Here is a 9,843-nt window from a genome sequence, read left to right as displayed (position 1 = left end):
AGGCAAGTTGGTCTGAAAGATGTAGGGTGAAAAGGATCCTTTTTATCCGCTTTCGGAATAAAGACCACTTTTGACCGTCTCCATGCCCTTGGTATGTATCCCAGTGCTATGCTAGCCTTTACCACCCTCAGAAGAGACTCTAAGATAATTCCTAGGCCTCTCTGGATTAGTGCTGGGAAAATGCCATCTACTCCGGGAGATTTCAGTGGTTTAAAAGTTCCCACTGCCCACCTTTGCTTAGCTGCTGAGCATACCTCTTTTGCTAGTTTCCAGGTCTCCTTTCTTCCCCTTTTATTTGTTGTTAGGGTATCAGGCAGAATGCTGTCGCCTGTAACCGAGGGATAGGACCCCGGGGAATGAGTTCGCAACAACCGGTATTCGGTCTAGGCCTGCCTTAATAAGGAACTCCAGACATCCCGGTTTTGTGCCGAGTTCCACCAATTCGATATCCCTAAAAGGTGTCTGGCGTCCTGGCCTACACCATCGCTCCATTTTAGGCGGGGTCTGCCTCGTCTTCTTTTTCTACCATAGATATTGCCCTTATAGACTTTCCGGGCTAGATCATCCTCATCCATAGGGATTAAGTGACCCGTCCACCGTAACCTGTTGAGCCGGATTTTATCCACAACTTGACGGTCATGGTATCGCTCATATATTTCGTCGTTATGTAGACTACGGAATCGTCCATCCCCATGCAGCGGGCCTAAAATTCTTCGGAGGATTCTTCTCTCGAACGCGGCCAAGAGTTCGCAATTTTTCCTGCTTGTCTTGTACAGTAAGAGCTTTGACCCTATGGTGAAACGTTTCGAGCGGAACAGTTTTTGTAAACTGAAATAGGCTCTGTTGGCTGACAACAACCGTGCGTGGATTTCATCATCGTAACTGTTATCGGTTGTGATTTTCGATCCTAGATAGGAGAAATTATCAACGGTCTCAAAGTTGTATTCTCCTATCTTCATTCTTCCCGTTTGACCAGTGCGGTTTGATGTTGGTTGGTTGATTTTTGGTGCTGATGTTGCCACCTTATATTTTGTCTTGCCTTCGTTGATGTGCAGCCCAAGATCTTGCGCTGCCTGTTGGATCTGGATGAAAGCAGTTTGTACGTCTCGGGCCGTTCTTTCTATGATGTCGATATGGTCAGCGTAGGCTAGTAGTTGGGTGGACTTAAAGGGGATGGTGCCTCTTGCATTTACATCAGCATCACAGATCACTTTCTCGAGGGCCAGGTTAAAGAGGACGCATGATAGGGCATCCCCTTGTCGTAGAGCGTTGTTGATGTCGAATGGTCTTGAGAATGATTCTGCTGCTTTTATCTGGCCTCGCACATTGGTCAAGGTCAGCCTAGTCAGTCTTATTAATTTCTTCGGGATACCGAATTCTCTCATGACCGTGTACAGTTTTGCCCTGGCTATGCTATCATAGGCGGCTTTAAAGACGATGAGTAGATGGTACAACTGGTGTCCATATTCCAACAGTTTTTCCATCGCTTGCCGCAGAGAGAAAATCTGATCTGTTGCTGATTTGCTTGGAGTGAAGCCTCTTTGGTATGGGTCAATGATGTTGTGGGCGTATGGGGCTATCCGGCCTAGCAAGATAGCGGAGAATATCTTATAGATGGTACTCAGCAACGTGATACCTCTCTAATTGCTGCACTGTGTGATATCTCCCTTTTTATGTATGAGACAGATAATGCTTCGTTGCCAATCGTCAGGTATTGATTCGCTGTCCCATACCTTGAGCATAAGTTGATTAACCACTTGGTGTAATTGGTCGCTTCCATATTTAACCAATTCGGCTGTGATTCCATCGGCTCCCGGCGACTTATGATTTTTTAGCCGATGAATTGCACGGACTGTTTCTCCTAAACTTGGTGGTGGCAGTATTTGTCCGTCGTCTTCAGTTGGCGGGAGCTCCAACTCGCCGATGTTGTGGTTGTTCAGTAGCTCATCAAAGTACTCAACCTATCGCTCCAATATGCCCATTCTGTCCGAAATCAAATTTCCTTCTTTGTCTCGGCGGGATGAGCATAGAGGTGTATAAGGCTTCATCCCGCTGACTTGGTGGTAAAACTTCCGCGCCTGGTGCGGTTGCCCCCTGTACTTTTCAAGTTCACAGACTTGTTGGTTCCCTCAGGCTTCCTTTTTCCGCCTGTGAAGTGGCTTCTCCGCTTGACGCAGCTCGTGATAAGTCTCTGGGCGTGCCTGCATTCTTTGAGAATGCAACATTACTCGGTATGCGGCATTCTTCCGTTCCGTTGCTAGTTTACATTCATCATCAAACCAGCCGTCTAACTTATTGCTTAGAATAAATTCAAGAAAGTACCCTTCGATTGGTGTCCCTGCTTCCCCAGACTTCGTGTGGGCGTTGGCATCGCAGTCGAGGAGAAGTGGTAACGCCCTCTTCTCACAATAATTCATCAGTTTTACGACTTTTTCCGGTGGAGCCCGGATTTCATCCCCTGGGAAGTATCTCGTTGTCACGACTGCCTCTCGAGTGGTCCTTCCGGCTTCGAATGAAAATTGGATAGCCACAAAGTCCCCGGCTAAGAACTCTGAAAGACATATGTATTTGAAATTACGTTTAAGAATTATGCAAGCTCTTGGTTTTTCACGAGAGGAGTCCTAAATTACCTGCATGCTTCCTCATTGCAGACCGCGAATCTGGCCCTGGTACACCCAGGGCTCCTGAGCCAACAATATCCCAATGCTCTCCTTGGAACTTGCCCTTGCAATTACCGCAAATGCAGCTCTCCCATGGTGGAGGTTTATCTGGGCTACCTTAGTGTTGGCCATTGGCTCCGTTATTGCTGTGCTCTTCTCCACTGTCGGAGTATCGCCCTCCTCTTCCGATATGGCGCTTTCCTACGCATCGCTGTCCACCGTAAGCCCTAGGAGTCCTAGGTTTAGGTCGTCCAGCTTGTGCTCTTTACTGGGTAGTAGGTCTGCTTCTCTGGTTGATCCACTCCTTTCCACCTCTATGGCTTTCGAGACTTCTTCGGGGACCTCGGTATGTTTTTCACCCGGTGTCTCCTCCGAGGTATCTTTCCTCGGCTTTTCCCTGTGCACATGCACGGGTATGTTGCCAAATCGGTAGTTGATATGGCAACTCCGACGTTTGATTGGTCTACCCCGATCGTGAGGAGTTTACCCTTGCCCTCCACCTTGCTTCTGAAGACTCTCTATAGTCGAGTATGGAGATCTTCATTCAGGGCGATTAGGAGGCCCATAAGGTCTTCCGTTTCTATTGCCGCGGCCTTTTGCTGAAAAACTGTCACTATCCCTGGTATATCATCCCTAGCACATGTTGACAGTTCCACCACTTCCTAGACTGGCAATTTAGGAACTATGGTTCTAATCCATTCTGCAGTGTCCTCCGTCGCGCAGTTTACCAGTATAAGGCCTGGTCGAAAGCGTATCCCGGTGAATACAAGCTGCGAAGTCCATCCCTTGCACATCTGCCTGACGACAAGGTCCTCAATGGTTTCCTGCTCCTCACGAATGAGTATTTGCTCGGGAAACATTTTTGGCAGTATGTTCAGTGGAATGCCCTTGACCGCACTAGCACAGTTAATGGCGGGCTTCGTGAGTCCTGCCTTCACTCCTGATCTGCCCGGTTTTTCTCCCCTTTGGGTTCAGGTTTGGATTTTTGGGAGCATTAGCTTCATGTGGGTTGATCTCTGCTGCTGCCCGCTTTCTCGGCTGCGGTAGAGATGGCTTGGGTCTGTCCTGAGCCTTGTTAGGGACCTCTTCTGGTTTCAAGCCTTCCTTCAGATAGCGTATGCATCATTTAACACCGGCACGGTTATATTTATCTCAGACGTGCTTTTGCTGGTCCCTGCTCTTTGAGCCGTGGCGTTTGTTGGTTGTTGTCCATGCAGTATACAAATCTTAAACTTGGATCCACTGCTTGGCGTCCCAACTTCTCTCTTCTTGGGTGCAATCACCTGGCTCTTAGTATTTCGGAGATGTGCTTAACCAGTTTTTGTGCGATACGGGGCCCCGCTTTGTTAGTTTTTGTTTTCTTTTCTTTGTTGTTTGTACTCATTTGATTCCCACGAGTATGGGGGTTAAGAGGACCACTGTGCCATAGCCCCCAGTAGCACGGTAAGTTCTAACTTACTCACTAAGGCGACCAGGTATAAGTGAGGCTCCATTCGGATACAGTCAGTTACCCCCGACTGCAAACTATCCAATGGGCACGGTTCGCATAACACCCTGGATTGGGGGAGGTGGTTTTCGACTCTCCAGTCTAGATCCGTGGCGTTTTGTTAATAGTAGGGTCACTTCGTACAGGGCGTGGCTATCACCACTCAGTAACGGTAGACGAGACCTTTGAAAAACCACGCGCCGCCTCAGAGGAGAGACAGCTCGTCCTCAGAGATTGACAGGTTGGCCTCAGGGAGCTATGTTCCGCGTCAGTCTATCCTGCAGTGCACTGCTTGACCCCTGTGTCTTCACGCATCATGAAGGACCGGCAGGCATCATTGTAAACGGATGAATAAACTTTAACATAGTTCTTATTACACGTACAAAAACACTGGTACAGTCAATATAAAAATCCAAGCCGATATTTTGTACATATTATTATAGAAATGAGTAGGAGACAGGTTATCAACGAGTTACATAAACCGGCTCGCAGAAATTTTAGATGCTTGGGTGTCGTTATTGAAGGTATAGATGGCTTATGGAAGACAGATTTGACTGATATGAATTCATTTTTCACTGATAACCAAGGATTCAGATTTCCCATTAAAATCATCGACACATTTTCGATTTTGCTGGGCCGTTTGGTCAATTTGCTCGACAGATTAATAAAGAAATACAATATGACCGAATATCGTACCATAAAATGAAGAAGGCCAACGCCAACGCCCATCAAATGAAATCAAGTTATTATCACCTGTGAATAAAAAGATTAACGTAACCTCAAAACCGAAATTAAAACAAGTCGGAATACCGGATGCTGGCACTTCGGCTTTGTGTTCATCTTATGTGAGAGATTTTCGACACAAAATTTATACTATACTAATACATGCACGTATATAAATTGATCGTATACATATTTCTGTAGTATACATATGTACAAACAAAGTACGTATATTGAATACCGTGTGTCCAATGTACAAATATGTTTATTTGAATTAGGCACTACCCCAAAGCTTAATTTACATAAACATGTAAACCCATACCTATGCATTCTCGAGTAATTGATATTGATAAATAAATGATTAACAAAGTAGAAGGATTCACGTGAGCTCACTTTGTTGTAGTATTGACGAATTATTATGTTATGATGACGTCATCCACATTTTAGAATGCACGAAATTCATACAAAATGTAAAAGTTTCACCTTCTCTAACTTTGCGAACAAAAGTTGGATTTGCTTCAGACTTCCCATTCCTGATATTATCCCTTATGCGAGTGCCAAATTTTGAAGTTCTAGCATGAACTTAAGATGGGTTTCCGGCTAAATTTCCAAAATATGCTTATTTAATTTATTTGTGTAGGTATCGGAACGGAATTTATTTTGGGGCCTAGATTTCGCTTAGATACACCAATGCGATTTTTTTCAGATTTTTCGGTTGAATAAGTTCTGTGAACGAGACCTGTTACACTTTTTGCGGGTCATATTTTGAGCCCTCACTCCACCCTACGTTTTACTAAAGATCATATAATTGGAAGTACTAACTGAGCCCTTTTATTTTATACCCCACACCACCATATTCTGCGAAAAAATTTTGCCCCCCCACTTTTGCATGTATGGGGAGCGCCCTCTTAAATTCACTACAAAAGCCACTTGCTGTATGTAAAGGGAAGACCAGACCAGATGCTCTCACCAATTTTCGTGACAATCGGTCTAGCTGTTTTCGAATAAATCGGGTGTGACAGATAGACAGACATCGAATCGATGAATTACTACTAGGTTTTGTTTTACACAAAACCTTAACAAGTCGATTATGTAAGAATTAGCAAGCACAAATATGTCTTTGAACTCTCCCCAAATTGGTCAACAGAAATATTCAGGGTAGATCAGATAAACAATACAGAACCGTATACTAATATTCTTAAAGATTATCAAGGAAATTTATTAAAAGGAGTGTTCTACGAACTGGAATTACTACAAACTAAGCAACCAGATGTATATCTCGTAGAAAAGATCTTAAAAAGTAGGGGATCGAGTTCTTGTCAAGTGGCTTGGTTTTACATCCGACAACAACCCCTGGATTAATATAAAAGCCGTCATTTAAAGTGTAAACTCGCAGCCAAAATGTTAAATTTGAAGTTCGCTTGTGTCCGCCGAAGCGAATGGTTCGTTCTGACGATTGCTCTCGACTGTGTTCAGATAGGGCTTGTGCGCTGTTGCCAAGTTTACGATCATCGTTACTCAATTGTTTAGCCGTGTTTGATTAACGGTTTAATTAACGGTAAAACAGTGACAATTAGAGTTGTAATAACCGTGACTTGGCGTTAACAAAGTGAAGCCGGTACAAGCCTCGCGCCGCGAGTGCGGAACTCATCCTTACTCGAGGGACACGAAACTACAGCATGTAAAAGACGCGGAACCAGCTTACACTGCCGCCGCCCATGGATTGGGCGATTCTAATATCTCCACACAACTCCTTCATTCGGCCGACAAGACCATTACGGCCGAAGAAATGATAAGTGACGACTGTCCCGTCATAACTGTCGACGACGACTAGAGGTTCCCTCCTGGGGACCAGCCCGACGCTCGGAGTGGTGAATCAAATTACTGCGTTAACTACATCCAAGGCTTGCAAGATGAATTCAAACTTGCTTCAGGTAAGTCTGTCTTCAAATGAAAACAAACAGACTCGGGCATCTCGAACAAGGAGGCCCCAGCGAAAAAAAACCGATTTTATCTCCTCTCTGACAACGAGCATCGCCCCGAAGCGACGCACGCAAGTCCCGGAACCTCGAAATCCGCTGACACGGCCATTCCACCGTTAGTTAAAGATAAGAATAGAATTAGCTTTCTCCCCCCGATTTTCCTGTATGGATTGACTGCCAGGGCACTGGGCCTTGTAACCAAGAACACATTTGAAATTACCAACCTACCGGCCAACAGGTTCAACGTCCGGCTCACTTGTCCCAATACACATAGGAAACTAATACATTTAATTAAGATCACCAAATTGGAAGGGCATTCCTTCACGCTGAAAGAGGAGAGGAAGCCAACCCTCATCCTCAGAGGAATCTCTGAGCTGTGGCTTCGGAAATCAAGGAGTTAATGCAGATCACACCTGTCCGAGTAACAAGGTTTTCCACCCCGTGGTCATGAGCCCATGACACCAATCTGAGCCTCTTCAGTGTGACTTTCAACTCTAACGCAGACGCCAATATAGCCACAAAAAAAAATACCCTACTGTATCAACGGATTAGCTGGGAGAAGCCCCGAAAAGGGGAAGTCACTCAATGTTTCAATTGCCAACAATTTAGCCACGTGTCCGCAGATGTGTGAAGCGCGCGGGCCCACACGCCTCCCGGGAATGCCCCCGTTCAAATGTAGGAGACAACGCTGAAAAGAAGTCGGCGGAACCCCTCAAATGTGTGAACTGTGGCCAACTGGGTTATCCTGCCAATTTCTCTAAGTGCCCCTGTAGGCTGGAATCTATCCAGCGCAAAGAAAGAGCAAAAAGCATCCCGCACTCTCGATCTGCTTCGTTCTTCCCCCAGCTTGACAGACCCTCGCCTGTTCGCGTCTCGCAGCCTAACACTCTGCCTCATGCCAACTAGACCGCCCCTCCCTCATTGACCCCGTCTTTTGCGGCAGTGGTCAGAGGTCGAGCAAGACCCGAAACCCTTAGCCCTTTATCGCCTGCACATTCTTCCATTCCAAGAGGCTTCTTCATGGAAGCTAGGTCTCTATTCAATATGTCTTTCTCCTCGCTGTGGAGCACAATTTCCGACTTCTATCACAACTATCTCCGTCTCCCCCTTGAAGACAAACCCGAAGCGTACCTACAATTCCTCTTCAAATTGCTAGACAACCAAAATGAAGGTGCTCACATCATCATCATCATCAACGGTGCAACAACCGGTATCCGGTCTAGGCCTGTCTTAATAAGGAACTCCAGACATCCCGGTTTTGCGCCGAAATCCACCAATTCGATATCCCTAAAAGTTGTCTGGCGTCCTGACCTACGCCATCGCTCCATCTTAGGCAGGGTCTGCCTCGTCTTCTTTTTCTACCATACTACCGGGTGGGATCATCCTCATCGGTCATGGTATCGCTCATAGATTTCGTCATTATGTAGGCTACGGAATCGTCCATTCTCATGTAGGGGGTCAAAAATTCTTCGGAGGATTCTTCTCTCGAACGCGGCCAAGAGTTCGCAATTTTTCTTGCCAAGAACCCAAGTTTCCGAGGAATACATGAGGACTGGCAAGATCATAGTCTTGTACAGTAAGACCTTTGACCCTATGGTGAGACGTTTCGAGCGGAACAGTCTTTGTAAGCTGAAATAGGCTCTGTTGGCTGACAACAACCGTGCGCGGATTTCATCATCGTAGCTGTTATCGGTTGTGATTTTCGACCCTAGATAGGAGAAATTATCAACGGTCTCAAAGTTGTATTCTTATTCTTCTTCGTGTTTCACCAGTGCGGTTTGATGTTGTTGGTTGGTTCGTCTTCGGTGCTGACGTTGCCACCATATATTTTTTCTTGCTCACACTCAACACTAATTCGTTCATTTCTAACGACAAACGTTTCGCCTTCCACAAGTTCTTAGAGGATTCAACATGTGTCACTAGCTGCTTCTCTTTAGCAGTCCACTCGGACCATCATGCCCTCAGCCTCTCTCTACAACTATAGCAAATTCTTCCCTAACTCCACCATCCGCACAAATGCAGATCTTTCAATCTGACAAACTGGGACAATTTCCAACGCGACTTAGACAGTGTGCTGGGCCCTCCCCTGGAAAAATCGCGCATCCACTCTAATGTTGAGCTAGATACATACATCCGGAAAGTGAACTCTGCCTTCGAAACTACAGTTGACAAGCACGCTCCAGTTAAAGAAACTGGTTACTACAAATACGGGTGCCTTTCCCCCTCAACCGTCCTCTTAGTCCGCGATAGAAACAGACTACTGCAACGCAGGAAACGTGTATCTCACCGATCACGGAACAGATGCAACTTTGACTACCGTCTCCTTTCCGAGATCATCAAAGACCTGTCCAGCAAAATCAACGGAGCTATTCGGTTCGAACTGAATGCATCTTACAAGAAATTCCTCAAATCCCTCAAACCTGGCCCACAAGTTTTCTCAATAATTAATCGATTGGCTGGCAGGAAAAAATATACTACCTTCAACCAAATCCCAATAAAAATAGGTAACCTCCAGTGTCACTCCCCTGAGGAAAAAATATCCGCCTGCGTAGATTATTTCAGCCACTTATTCAGAGTCAAATCGCTAGCGGACCCCATCTGGAACTCGGTGGTCGTCAATGCTGAGGTTGAGCTTGGAAGGGTCTTACCTTTGCCCCTTTTCTCCCAGATGCCCAGCTGATACAGTCAGAACAGGCCGTTTCGCCTCCTTCTTTACCTCCCTAGAAGAAGTCGAACTTGCAATGTCCCGGTGCAACCATAAAAAATCTTCGGGCCCCGATCACATCCCTAACTTTGTTCTGCGGAAATGTGAACGTCTCGCCATCCTCTTCAACAATTGCCAAAACAACGGCCACTTCCCGGTATCTTGGAAATCAGCCCTCCTCATACCTATCCCTAAGGAGGGGTTGTTTGGGAGTATTAAAAACTATGGCACAGGTCATCCCAAGTCCAGCCTAGTATTCTACTAGGCGCGCTTATTCATTTGGGAGTGACG

Source organism: Hermetia illucens, chromosome 3 (genome assembly GCF_905115235.1).
Source record: "Hermetia illucens chromosome 3, iHerIll2.2.curated.20191125, whole genome shotgun sequence".
Taxonomy (NCBI): domain Eukaryota; kingdom Metazoa; phylum Arthropoda; class Insecta; order Diptera; family Stratiomyidae; genus Hermetia; species Hermetia illucens.
The sequence above is the reverse complement of the archived record's forward strand: the minus strand, read 5'-3'. Positions refer to the sequence as shown.